This window comes from Cherax quadricarinatus, unplaced genomic scaffold (assembly GCF_038502225.1).
Source record: "Cherax quadricarinatus isolate ZL_2023a unplaced genomic scaffold, ASM3850222v1 Contig1140, whole genome shotgun sequence".
In the NCBI taxonomy this organism is placed as follows: domain Eukaryota; kingdom Metazoa; phylum Arthropoda; class Malacostraca; order Decapoda; family Parastacidae; genus Cherax; species Cherax quadricarinatus.
This window is the reverse complement of record NW_027196166.1, coordinates 1-15,075: the sequence shown is the minus strand read 5'-3', so window position 1 is coordinate 15,075 and position 15,075 is coordinate 1.

Genomic DNA, 15,075 nt, shown 5'->3' with positions numbered 1-15,075 from the left:
CAGGCCTCCTTAGGTCAGTGTCCCAGGATGCGACCCACACCAGTCGACTAACACCCAGGTACCCATTTTACTGATGGGGAACATAGACAACAGGTGGAAAGAAACACGTCCAATGTTTCTACTCTGGCTGGGAATCGAACCCAGGCCCTCACCGTGTGAAGCGAGAGCGTTAACCACCAGGCCACCAGAGCCACCATAGCCTAGCAAGTGAAGTAGTGGAGGCAGGAACCATACATAGTTTTAAGAAGAGGTATGACATAGCTCAGGAAGCAGAGAGAGAGAGAGGATCCAGTAGCGATCAGTGAAGAGGCAGGGCCAGGAGCTGAGTCTCGACCCCTGCAACCACAATTAGGTGAATTAGGTGAGTACACACACACAGGCTGGGAGGGTCAGGCCTAGTGTCTAATCGACATGTGCCTAGGACAGAATGGTAACTAACACACACACACACACACACACACACACACACACACACACACACACACACACACACACACACACACACACACACACACACACACACACACAAGGAAATAAAATGCCTCAGAGGACACAGATGGAGACTCAGTGGGAGGAGGAAAGGGCGAGGTCAGTTTTTGTGTACGGGCTCCAAGAAGCCAAGGGGGCCAACTTTGAAGAAATAAAACAGGAGGAGAAAAAAATGATTGAAGGCATTATGAAAACAATAGGGGAGGGCAATATGACCCAGGTGACAAATTTTCAGAGAATTGGGTGGTTTGCGAGTGGAAGGATACGGCCTGTCAGAGTAACTTTCAAGGAAGAATCAGTTCGAACCAGGATTCTGCAAGAGAAAGCAAGACTGAGGGACAAAGAGGGGTACCAGAGAGTATACCTCGACCGCGACAGAACACAAGAAGAAAGGACTACACTGAAAGAGAGGGTACAGAGACGCAAGGAGGAACGGGAAGCAATGAAAATGAGCAGGACCCAGACATAGGAGGAAGGGCAAACACACCCCACAGAATCTCCCACCAAAAGACTCCACCCGCGACATTCCCAACGCAACTGAGCAACCTATACTACAACCCACTCACTGTTCCCTCTACCACCAACCCCCATATCACAAACCTCACCCCAACAGCTGTCCCTTATGGGCATTCTGACCCCACCCCCATCAACACAAACCCCACCTACACCACAGCCCCATATAGGCCCCCACCAAGGCTCTCCCTCCCCCAACCCCAATATACTTGCATGACCACAATGATAGAAAAGAAACTAAAGGTTTGGTACACAAACACGGATGGAATAACGAATAAACATGAGGAGTGGAATGAAAGAATCAGTGAAAAATCCCCAGACATCATAGCAGTCACAGAAACAAAACTCGCTGAGACAATAACAGACACAATCTTCCCAACAGGATATCAGATCCTGAGGAAAGATAGAAGGAGTAGAGGGGGAGGAGGGGTTGCACTGCTCATAAAACACCGATGGGGATTTGAGGAAATGGAAGGCATGGACATGATTGGAGAAAGAGACTACATTGTAGGTACAATTCAGTCCGGAGAACATAAAGTAGTCATTGGAGTGATGTATAACCCACCACAGAACTGCAGGAGACCAAGAGAGGAGTACGAAGAAAACAACAGGGTGATGGTGGACACACTGGCTGAGGTGGCAAGAAGAGCTCACTCGAGCAGAGCAAAGTTACTGGTAATGGGCGATTTCAACCACAGGGAGATCGACTGGGAAAACCTGGAGCCACATGGGGGTCCCGAAACATGGAGAGCCAAGATGATGGATGTGGTACTTGAAAACCTCATGCATCAACATGTCAGGGACACAACCAGAGAGAGAGGGGAGGATGAGCCAGCAAGACTGGATCTTGTGTTCACCCTGAGCAGTTCGGACATTGAGGACATCACTTACGAGAGGCCCCTTGGAGCTAGCGATCATGTGGTGCTGAGTTTTGACTATATAGTAGAGTTACAAGTGGAGAAGGTAACAGGAACTGAAGGGGACAGGCCAAAATATAAAAGGGGGGACTACACAGGTATGAGAAACTTCCTGCAGGAGGTTCAGTGGGACAGAGAAATGGTAGGAAAATCAGTAAACGAGATGATGGAATATGTGGCAACAAAGTGCAAGGAGGCAGAGGAAAGTTTTGTTCCCAAGGGAAACAGAAATAATAGGAAGACCAAAACGAGTCCTTGGTTTACCCGAAGGTGTAGGGAGGCAAAAACTAAGTGCAACAGAGAATGGAAAAGGTACAGGAGGCATAGGACCCAGGAAAACAAGGAGATTAGTAGAAGAGCCAGAAACGAGTATGCACAGATAAGGAGGGAGGCCCAGCGACAGTATGAAAACGACATAGCATCGAAAGTCAAATCTGACCCGAAACTGTTGTATAGCCACATTAGGAGGAAGACAACAGTCAAGGACCAGGTGATAAGGCTGAGGAAAGAAGGTGGAGAACTCACAAGAAACGATCAAGAGGTATGTGAGGAGCTCAACACGAGATTTAAGGAAGTATTTACAGTAGAGACAGGAAGGACTCTGGGGGGACAGACCAGATGGGGACACCAGCAAGGAATACACCAACAAGTGTTGGACGACATACATACAGATGAGGAGGAGGTGAAGAAACTGCTAAGGGACATCGATACCTCAAAGGCAATGGGACCGGACAACATCTCCCCGTGGGTCCTTAGAGAGGGAGCAGATATGTTGTGCGTGCCACTTGCCACAATCTTCAACACATCCCTGGAAACTGGGCAACTACCTGAGGTATGGAAGACGGCAAATGTAGTTCCCATTTTTAAAAAAGGAGACAGAAAAGAGGCACTAAACTATAGACCTGTGTCATTGACGTGTATAGTATGCAAAATTATGGAGAAGATTGTCAGGAGGAGAGTGGTGGAGCACCTGGAACGGAACAGGAGTATAAATGCCAACCAGCACGGATTCACGGAAGGCAAATCCTGTGTCACAAACCTTCTGGAGTTTTACGATAAAATAACAGAAGTAAGACAAGAGAGAGAGGGGTGGGTTGATTGCATCTTCTTGGACTGCAAGAAGGCCTTTGACACAGTTCCTCACAAGAGATTAGTGCAGAAGCTAGAGCATCAGGCGCATATAACAGGAAGGGCACTGCAATGGATCAGAGAATACCTGACAGGGAGGCAACAACGAGTCATGGTACGTAATGATGTATCACAGTGGGCACCTGTGACGAGCGGGGTCCCACAGGGGTCGGTCCTAGGACCAGTGCTATTTTTGGTATATGTGAACGACATGACGGAAGGGTTGGATTCAGAAGTGTCCCTGTTTGCAGATGATGTGAAGTTAATGAGAATTAAATCTGATGAAGACCAGGCAGGACTTCAAAGAGACCTGGACAGACTGGACACCTGGTCCAGCAAATGGCTTCTCGAATTTAATCCTGCCAAATGCAAAGTCATGAAGATAGGGGAAGGGCACAGAAGACCCCAGACAGAGTATAGGCTAGGTGGCCAAAGACTGCAAACCTCACTCAAGGAGAAAGATCTTGGGGTGAGTATAACACCGAGCATGTCTCCGGAAGCACACATCAATCAGATAACTGCTGCAGCATATGGGCGCCTGGCAAACCTGAGAACAGCATTCCGATACCTTAGTAAGGAATCATTCAAGACACTGTACACCGTGTATGTCAGGCCCATACTGGAGTATGCAGCACCTGTTTGGAACCCGCACTTGATAAAGCACGTCAAGAAACTAGAGAAAGTACAAAGGTTTGCGACAAGGTTAGTTCCAGAGCTAAGGGGAATGTCCTATGAAGAAAGATTAAGGGAAATCGGCCTGACGACACTGGAGGACAGGAGGGTCAGGGGAGACATGATAACGACATATAAAATACTGCGTGGAATAGACAAGGTGGACAAAGACAGGATGTTCCAGGGAGGGGACACAGAAACAAGAGGCCACAATTGGAAGTTGAAGACACAAATGAGTCAGAGAGATAGTAGGAAGTATTTCTTCAGTCATAGAGTTGTAAGGCAGTGGAATAGCCTAGAAAATGACGTAGTGGAGGCAGGAACCATACACAGTTTTAAGACGAGGTTTGATAAAGCTCATGGAGCGGGGAGAGAGAGGGCCCAGTAGCAACCGGTGAAGAGGCGGGGCCAGGAGCTAGGACTCGACCCCTGCAACCACAAATAGGTGAGTACAAATAGGTGAGTACACACACACACACACACACGCACACACACACACACACGCACACACACACACACACACACACACACACACACACACACACACACACACACACACATATTCTCAGAACCATCACAAGCAGAACTATCTCACATACAACCTATCACACCATCCCAACACACACTACAGTCCATACCCACAGCCTCCACCCAACACCGAGCTATAGAATCCCACAGTATGCCACCAGGTCTCCCACCCTCACAGGCCCCCCAAACCACAGTGTTGGAAAGGAAACTGAAGGTATGGTACACAAACGCTGATGGAATAACAAATAAGTGGGAGGAGTGGCATGAAAGAGTCAAAGAAGCATCACCGGACATCATAGCTCTCACAGAAACCAAGCTTACAGGTATGATAACAGATGCCATCTTTCCAACGGGATACCAAATCCTGAGGAAAGACAGAGGGAACAGGGGGGGTGGAGGAGTGGCATTGCTGATCAAAAATCGCTGGAATTTTGATGAGCTGGAGAGAGGAGACAGCGGAGAAGAAAGTGATTACATAGCGGGAACGCTTCACTCTGGAGGTCCCAAGGTGGTAATAGCAGTGATGTATAACCCACCGCAGAACAGCAGGAGGCCAAGGCAAGAGTACGACGAGAGCAATAGAGCGATGGTTGACACACTGGCTAGAGTGGCTAGAAGAGCTCATGCATGCAGGGCAAAGCTCCTGATCATGGGTGACTTTAACCACAAGGAGATCGATTGGGAGAACTTGGACCCACATGGGGGCCAAGATACATGGAGGGCTAAGATGATGGAGGTGGTACTGGAAAACTTCATGTACCAACACGTAAGGGACACTACAAGAGAGAGAGGAGAGGATGAACCAGCAAGGCTGGACTTAGTATTCACCTTGAGTAGTGCAGATATCGAGGACATCACATATGAAAGACCCCTTGGGGCCAGTGACCATGTGGTTTTAAGCTTCGAATACACAGTAGAGCTACAAGTGGAGGGAGAAGCAGGAAGGCCAGGACGAATGAAGCCAAACTACAAGAAAGGGGACTACATAGGAATGAGGAACTTCCTGAACGGGGTTCAGTGGGACAGAGAACTGGCAGGGAAGCCAGTTAATGAGATGATGGAATATGTAGCAACAAAATGCAAGGAGGCTGAGGAGAGGTTTGTACCCAAGGGTAACAGGAATAATGAAAAAGCTAGGATGAGCCCATGGTTTACCCAAAGGTGCAGGGAGGCAAAAACCAAGTGTGCTAGGGAATGGAAGAAATATAGAAGGCAAAGGACTCAGGAGAATAAGGAGAGCAGTCGTAGAGCCAGAAACGAATATGCACAGATAAGAAGGGAGGCCCAAAGACAATATGAAAATGACATAGCAGCGAAAGCCAAATCTGACCCGAAACTGTTGTCCAGCCACATCAGGAGGAAAACAACAGTCAAGGACCAGGTAATCAGGCTAAGGAAGGAAGGAGAAGAGACAACAAGAAATGACCGTGAAGTATGTGAGGAACTCAACAAGAGATTCAAAGAAGTGTTCACAGAGGAGACAGAAGGGGCTCCAGAAAGACGGAGAGGTGGGGCACACCACCATGTGCTGGACACAGTGCACACAACCGAGGAAGAAGTGAAGAGGCTTCTGAGTGAGCTAGATACCTCAAAGGCAATGGGGCCAGATAACATCTCCCCATGGGTATTGAGAGAGGGAGCAGAGGCACTATGTGTACCCCTAACAACAATATTCAATACATCTATCGAAACAGGGAGATTGCCTGAGGCATGGAAGACAGCAAATGTAGTCCCAATCTTTAAAAAAGGAGACAGACATGAAGCATTAAACTACAGACCAGTGTCACTGACATGTATAGTATGCAAAATCATGGAGAAGATTATCAGGAGAAGAGTGGTGGAACACCTAGAAAGGAACGATCTCATCAACAGCAGCCAACATGGTTTCAGGGACGGGAAATCCTGTGTCACAAACCTACTGGAGTTCTATGACATGGTGACAGCAGTAAGACAAGAGAGAGAGGGGTGGGTGGATTGCATTTTCTTGGACTGCAAGAAGGCGTTTGACACAGTTCCACACAAGAGATTGGTGCAAAAACTGGAGGACCAAGCAGGGATAACAGGGAAGGCACTACAATGGATCAGGGAATACTTGACAGGAAGACAGCAGCGAGTCATGGTACGTGGCGAGGTGTCAGAGTGGGCACCTGTGACCAGCGGGGTCCCACAGGGGTCAGTCCTAGGACCAGTGCTGTTTCTGGTATTTGTGAACGACATGACGGAAGGAATAGACTCTGAGGTGTCCCTGTTTGCAGATGACGTGAAGTTGATGAGAAGAATTCACTCGATCGAAGACCAGGCAGAACTACAAAGGGATCTGGACAGGCTGCAGACCTGGTCCAGCAATTGGCTCCTGGAGTTCAATCCCACCAAGTGCAAAGTCATGAAGATTGGGGAAGGGCAAAGAAGACCGCAGACGGAGTACAGTCTAGGGGCCAGAGACTACAAACCTCACTCAAGGAAAAAGATCTTGGGGTGAGTATAACACCAGGCACATCTCCTGAAGCGCACATCAACCAAATAACTGCTGCAGCATATGGGCGCCAGCAAACCTCAGAACAGCATTCCGACATCTTAATAAGGAATCATTCAGGACCCTGTACACCGTGTACGTTAGGCCCATACTGGAGTATGCGGCACCAGTTTGGAACCCACACCTAGCCAAGCACGTAAAGAAACTAGAGAAAGTGCAAAGGTTTGCAACAAGACTAGTCCCAGAGCTAAGAGGTATGTCATACGAGGAGAGGTTACGGGGAATCAACCTGACGACACTGGAGGACAGGAGAGATAGGGGGGACATGATAACGACATACAAAATACTGAGAGGAATTGACAAGGTGGACAAAGACAGGATGTTCCAGAGATTGGACACAGTAACAAGGGGACACAGTTGGAAGCTGAAGACACAGATGAATCACAGGGATGTTAGGAAGTATTTCTTCAGCCACAGAGTAGTCAGTAAGTGGAATAGTTTGGGAAGTGATGTAGTGGAGGCAGGATCCATACATAGCTTTAAGCAGAGGTATGATAAAGCTCAGGCTCAGGGAGAGTGACCTAGTAGCGATCAGTGAAGAGGTGGGGGCCAGGAGCTCGGACTCGACCCCCGCAACCTCAACTAGGTGAGTACAACTAGGTGAGGTGAGTACACACACACACACACACACACACAACCACACACACACTCACACACACACACACACACACACACACACACACACACACACACACACACACACACACACACACACACACACACACACACACACACACACACACACACACACACACACACACACACACACACACACACACACACACACACACACGCACATATACACACACACACACACGCACACACACACACACACACACACACACACACGCACACACACACACACACACACACACACACACACACACACACACACACACACACACACACACACACACACACACGCGCGCGCGCGCGCGCGCACACACACACATGTGGTAATGCTTTATTTACAGCTAGCAAAGTCAGGGTATTTCTCCAGAATGGTCTGTAATATACCACTGTGGATAAAATACTTTGCCATTTCTTGAACATTTCTGAGTGAGTTGTTTCTAAATTCATTAATTTGATCACACTCCAGTACATAATGACGCAAGGTGTGACAATAGTCCATCTGGCAAAGTTTACATTTCGTTTGGTCTACATCTGGTGGTGGTGATTTAACCTGCCAAAGATACTTGTAACCCAGCCGGAGCCGGGCGACGGGAGTGGGAATTTGTTATCATTCTTACTGCTGCCTTTTGCTGGGTTATTAGGGGTTTTAGGTGATTCGATGTTGTTGATCCACATGCACAAATTCCATATGTAAGATAAGGGTATATGAGTGTATGGTACAGTACCAGGAGAGCTGATTGTGGAACGTAGTACCTTATCTTTCATAGTATGCCTACAGTCAGTGATGACACAGAATCAGTAATGATGATAGAGTCAAGCTTAGTGTCATAGGTTAGCTTTAGCGCCATTAGGATTGCAAACAGTTCAGTTTGCAATTCTAATGGCGCTAAAGCTAACTAATGGCACTGAGCTTGACTCTTGGTACTAGTGAACGGCTTTTAAGCCAAAAATTTGCAGCCACATTTCCTATACCTGGAGAGAGTTTCAGGTGTCAACGCCCCCGCGACCCGGCCTGTGACCAGGCCTCATGGTGGATCAGGGTCTGATCAACCAGGTTGTTACTGCTGGCCGCACGAAATCCAACGTACGAACCACAGTCCTGCTGGTCAGGTACTGACTTTAGGTGCTTGTCCAGTGCCTGCTTGAAGACAGCCAGGGGTCTATTGGTAATCCCCCTAATGTATGCTGGGAGGCAATTGAACAGTCTTGGGCTCCTGACACTTATGTTGTCTCTTATTGTGCTAGTGGCACCCCTGCTTTTCATCGAGGGGATGTCGCATCGTCTGCCAAGTCTTTTGCTTTCATAGGGAGTGATTATCGTGTACAAGTTTGGTACTAGCCCCTCTAGGATTTTCCAGGTGTATATAATCATGTATGTCTCCCGCCTGCCTTCCAGGGAATACAAGTTGAAGAACTTCAAGCGTTCCCAGTAATTGAGGTGTTTAATCGCAGTTTTATGTACCATGAAGGTTCTCTGTACATTTTCTAGGTCAGTAATTTCACCTGTCTTGAAAGGTGCTTTTAGTGTGCAGCAATATTCCAGCCTAGATAGAACAAGCAACCTGAAGAGTGTCATCATGGGCTTGGCATCCCTAGTTTTGAAGGTTCTCATTATCCATCCTGTCATTTTTTCTAGCAGATGCGATTGATACAATGTTGTGGTCTTTAAAAGTGAGATCCTCTGACATTATCACTCCCAGGTCTTTTACATTAGTTTGTCGTTCTATTGTGTGGTTAGAATTTGTTTTATACTCCGGTACAGTTTTAATTTCCTCACGTTTTCCATATTAGAGTAATTGAAATTTCTCATCACTGAACTTCATATTGTTTTCTGTGGCCCACTGAAAGATTTGGTTGATGTCCGCCTGGAGTTTTGCAGTGTCTTTAATAGAGGTCACTGTCATACAAATTCGGGTGTCATCTGCAAAGGAAGACACGGCGCTGTGGTTTACATCCCTATCTATGTCAGACATGAAGATGAGGAATAGGATGGGAGCGAGTACTGTGCCTTGTGGAACAAAGCTTTTCACCGTAGCCGCCTCAGACTTTTACTCTGTTTATTACGCCTCTTTCTGTTCTGTTTGTCAGGAAATTATAGATTCATCTACCAACTTTTCCTGTTATTCATTTATCGCGCATTTTATGCGCTATTACACCATGGTCACACTTGTCAAAGCCTTTTGCAAAGTCTGTGTATACTGCATCTGCGTTTTTCTTTTTGTCTTCTAGAGCATCCAGGATCTTGTCATAGTTGTCCAGTAGAGCAGGAGCAACCTGCTCTAAACCCATGTTGCCCTGGGTTGTGTAACTGATGGGTATTTAGATGAGTGGCGATCTTGCTTCTTAGAACCCTTCCAAAGATTTTTATGATATGGGAAGTTAGCGCTATCGGTCTGTAGTTCTTTGCTATTGCTTTACTGCCCCCTTTGTGGAGTGGGTTATGTCTTGTTTTTAGCAGCTGTGGGACGACCCCTGTGTCCATGCTCCCTCTCCATAGGATGTTAAAAGCACATGATAAAAGTTTCTTGCAGTTATTGATAAACACGGAGTTCATTACCTTTGTAACTTGGTCATGACTGTGACCAGATCGACCTGGAGTTCATTACCTTTGTAACTTGGTCATGACTGTGACCAGATCGACCTGGAGTTCATTACCTTTGTAACTTGTCAATGGTCCAAGTCGGACCGAAACGTCGTCGTAAGCTTCTCTCTTTTATGTGCGGGTTATTTGTGTACTCAAGTGTCGGTTGTGCGGATATCCCAGGATGGTTGGTGGAGTTGTCAGTAGTGAACGTTTAGTCTGGCAACGTTGACACCATCCTCCTACGCGGCAACAAGTGTGTGTTTTATTAAAACTGGTTTAATAAACTCAGACAAAGTGACTTATTTGGCTCTTTGTATTACCTATTAGATTAAGTTATATATTACATGAACATTACTTATATGAGTATTAAAATATAAATATCAGTTACTGAACTATAACTTACCTACTAATATATATATATATATATATATATATATATATATATATATATATATATATATATATATATATCACTCTGACTTTATATGATAATTGTTGTGGAAAAATTTAAATTTCCCTAAATTTAGCATATTTAAATTTAAAAAATATAATAATGGTGTATTAAAATGCAATGCTATTTAGACCCTTTGAAAAAATTAGAGTGAGGGGGGATGTGGAAGAGCAAGGGAGTGACGCCATATTGAATTTAATGTGTGAATACTGGACTGAGTTGTGCAATGTGATCGGGCGTTCTCGAAGGCCAATTGAGGATTTTCAGCCTGACTTTGTAATTAGGAACCCGTGTTAATGACCCCTGCTCAAGAATTGGGACAGGAAATTTGTGGGACCTCAAGAATTACATGTGGATGGTGGAAGATAAGGGATACAAACATCACTTAAGGGAAGTGCACCATTAGACCTTCCATATAGATCTCTAGCTGGCCAGTGTAGGGTTTAGGTGTTAGCCAGGTGTTGTGGTGTGATCCATCTACAGTAATTAAATGGTAAGCGTTAATACCAGCAAGATCGTCAACCATCTAGATACCCATCAGTTACACAACCCAGGGGAATTTGGGTTTAGAGCAGGTTGCTCCTGCCTGTTCCAGCTATTGAATCACTATGACAAGGTCCTGGATGCTGTAGAGGTTAAACAAACTAGAGATGTAATAAAAACAGACAAGTGTGACCATGGTGTAATAGCGCACAAAATGCATGATAAAGGAATAATAGGGAAAACTGATAGATGGATCTATAATTTCTTGATAAACAGAATACAAAGAGTAATAGTAAACAGAGTAAAGTCTGAGGCAGCTACGGTAAAAAGCTCTGTTCCACAAGGCACAGTACTCATTCCCGTTCTATTCCTCATCCTCATATCTGACATAGACAAAGATGTAAGCCATAGCTCCGTGTCTTCCTTTGTGGATGACACCCGGATTACCATGACAGTGACCTCCATCGAAGATACTGCGAGACTCCAAGCGAACATCAACCAAATCTTTGAATGGGTCACTCAAAACAATATGAAGGATTAAGGGATTAAGGGGTTTATTTCCTTGCATAGTTTACAGTGTATAATTACAATATTGATTTACTAAGAGCAAAGAAAGACACTATTATGCCGAGGCACTTCGGGCAATGAAGAAAAATTTCAACTACTCAGATATGAAAAACTTGAGGAAATTTAAACTGTATCAGGGTATACGACAAATTCTAACCATACAATAAAGCGAAAAAGTAATGTGAAGGACCTGGGAGTAATAATGTCAGAGGATCTCACCTTCAAAGACCACAACAATGTATCTACCTCATCTGCTAGGAAAATGATAAAATGGATAATAAGAGCCTTCAAAACTAGGGACGCCAAGCACATGATGATTCTATTCAAATCACTTGTGCTCTCTAGGCTGGAATACTACTGTACACTAACTGCCCCCTTCAAGGCTGGCGACATTACAGACCTGGAAAGTGTACAAAGAACTTTCACGGCACACATAAGTACGAGAAGGCACCTAAACTACTGGGAACAGTTGAAGGCCCTTGATTTGTATTCCCTGGAGTGCAGGCGAGAGAGATACATGATAATATACACTTGGAAAATCCTAGAGAGATTAGTACCAAACTTGCACACGAAAATCACTCCATATGAAAGCAAAAGACTCGGCAGGAGATGTAACATTCCCCCGATGAAAAGCAGGGGCGCCACGAGTACACTGAGAGACAGCACAATAAGTGTCCGGGGCCCAAGACTGTTCAACTGCCTCCCAGCATACATAAGGGGGATTACCAATAGACCCCTGGCTGTCTTCAAGAAGGCACTGGATAGGCACCTAAAGTCAGTACCTGACCAACCGGGCTGTGGTTCGTATGTTGGATTGTGTGCGTCCAGCAGTAACAACCTTTTTGATCAGACCCTGATCCACCACGAGGCCTGGTCTCAGACCGAGCCGCGGGGATGTTGACCCCCGAAACCTTCTCCAGGTAAACTCCAAGTACAGTCCACAACCTTAATTTACCAAAGTACCTGGTTTTAATATTTTAATTATTAATTTAATGTCAGGTCTAGCTTTTTGTGTGAGTGGTGAAGAGGCGGGCATCGAGGGAGTTACAGTCCTACGACCTACTGTGACTTAAGTCCCACTTATCTCACCCAAATTACTTGCCTGTAATAATTCAGGTAATACCACGTAAATCTCATGCAAGTAATATACTCTAATAATAATAATAATAATAATAATAATAATAATAATAATAATAATAATAATAATAATAATAATAATAATAATAATAATAATAATAATAATAATAATAATAATAATAATAATAATAATAATAATAATAATAATAATAAAAATAATAATAATAATAGTAATAATAATAATAAATGTTAGTCACTATGTCTAACTATTCCAGGTTATCCCAGGTAATCTACACATATACTGCTATGTAGGAACATTTATGTAACTGTATTTATGAGTACGTGTACCTGAATAAACTTACTAAGTAATTGATGTTTTTGTAATAGTCATGGTGAGTGAGATAAACCACCAAGTAACGTCACTGAGACGAACACTTAAGAACGTAGCAACAAGACACAATTTCACATATTTTGAGTAGATTTAATAATAGATAGGACAAGGTACACGCATTGGGGTGGTTGGATATGAGTATAATCAGCCTAGAATGGGACAGTAGGTTTATTGCAATACTCCTCTGTTCTTATGCTCTGTGTCCTCTCAGAACCACTGGATAAATTAATGCTAGTTTCTTTTTTTTGTTATATTTGTAGATTTCCCGAACAAATCTTATCTTAACAGTTAAACAGGAGAAAGGACTGAATACTGCACAAGTTTTGTTGGCCCTTTAGTCCACCAAAACTTGTGCAGTGTTCAGTCCTCTCCTGCTTAATTGCTAAAACAAGATTTGTTCAGCTTATCTACAAATATCCTAGGTAGTAGGTTGGTAGACAGCAACCACCCAGGGAGGTACTACCGTCCTGCCAAGTGAGTGTAAAACGAAAACCTGTAATTGTTTTACATGATGGTAGGATTGCTGATGTCTTTTTTCTGTTTCATAAACATTCAAGATTTCAGGTACATTTTGCTACTTCTACTTACACTTAGGTCACACTACACATACATGTACAAGCATATGTATACACACCCCTCTGGTTTTTCTTCGATTTTTCTTTCTAGTTCTTGTTCTTGTTTATTTCCTCTTATCTCCATGGGGAAGTGGAACAGAATTCTTCCTCCGTAAGCCATGCGTGTTGTAAGAGGCGACTAAAATGCCGGAAGCAAGGGGCTAGTAACCCCTTCTCCTGTATAAATTACTAAATTTAAAAAGAGAAACTTTCGTTTTTCTTTTTGGGCCACCCTGCCTCGGTGGGATACGGCCGGTGTGTTGAAAGAAGATCTACAAATATAATAAAAAAAAATACTAGCATTAACTTATCCAGTGGCTCTGAGAGGACATAGAGCATAAGAACAGAGAAGTATTGCAATAAACCTACTGCCCCATTCTAGGCAGGTTATGACTCACGAAATCGTAATGACACGATTGCAAACAAACCATACCCCGGCCGGGACTGAACCCGCGACGGGCTGGAGTTTTGAGACTCTCTGACCGCGGGTTCAATCCCGGCCGGGGTATGGCTCGGCAGGTTATATTCATCCAACCACCCCATCATTTTAATAAGTCTTAGAGAAGCTATTAAAATAATGGCATATAATACCGACAACATAAGGAATTAGACACATGTGGAACATCTTGGATAACTATGAGACGACTTTAAATAAGACGAAACGTTTATAAATTAAGCACAAAGTCTTTAAATAAGGATACCCAAATGTTGCGCATGTTCATAACTTCTTATGTAAGGTGAAAGCCTGTTGTTGTTGACTCTGGTATGGGTTATACAAATACAAATATTTATTTCCTTGTAAAGTTTACAATGTGTGGTTTATATGTGGTTTACATGTGGTTTACATGTGGTTTACATGTGGTTTACATGTGGTGTACATATGCTGCTGTGTACGATAATTTTATGTAACTGTATTTGCGCATATAACAGGGAGGACACTGCAATGGATAAGGGAATACCTGACAGGGAGGCAATAATGTCGTACGAGGAAAGGTTGAGGGAAATCGGACTGACGACACTGGAGGACAGAAGGGTCAGGGGAGACATGATAACGACATACAAGATACTGGACAGAGATAGGATGTTCCAGAGAGGGGACACAGAAACAAGGGGTCACAACTGGAAGCTGAAGACTCAGACGAGTCACAGGGACGTTAGGAAGTATTTCTTCAGTTATAGAGTCGTCAGGAAGTGGAATAGCTAGCAAGTGAAGTAGTTTACCTGGAGTTTACCTGGAGAGAGTTTCGGGGGAGTTTGGAGGCAGGAACCATACATAGTTTTAAGAAGAGGTATGACAAAGCTCAGGAAGCAGAGAGGGAGAGGACCTAGTAGCGATCATTGAAGAGGCGGGGCCAGGAGCTGAGTCTCGACCCCTGCAACCACAATTAGGTGAGTACACACATATACATATACACACACACGTACACACACACACACACACACAAGCGGGGCCAGGAGCTATGATTCGACCCCTGCAACCACAAATAGGTGAGTA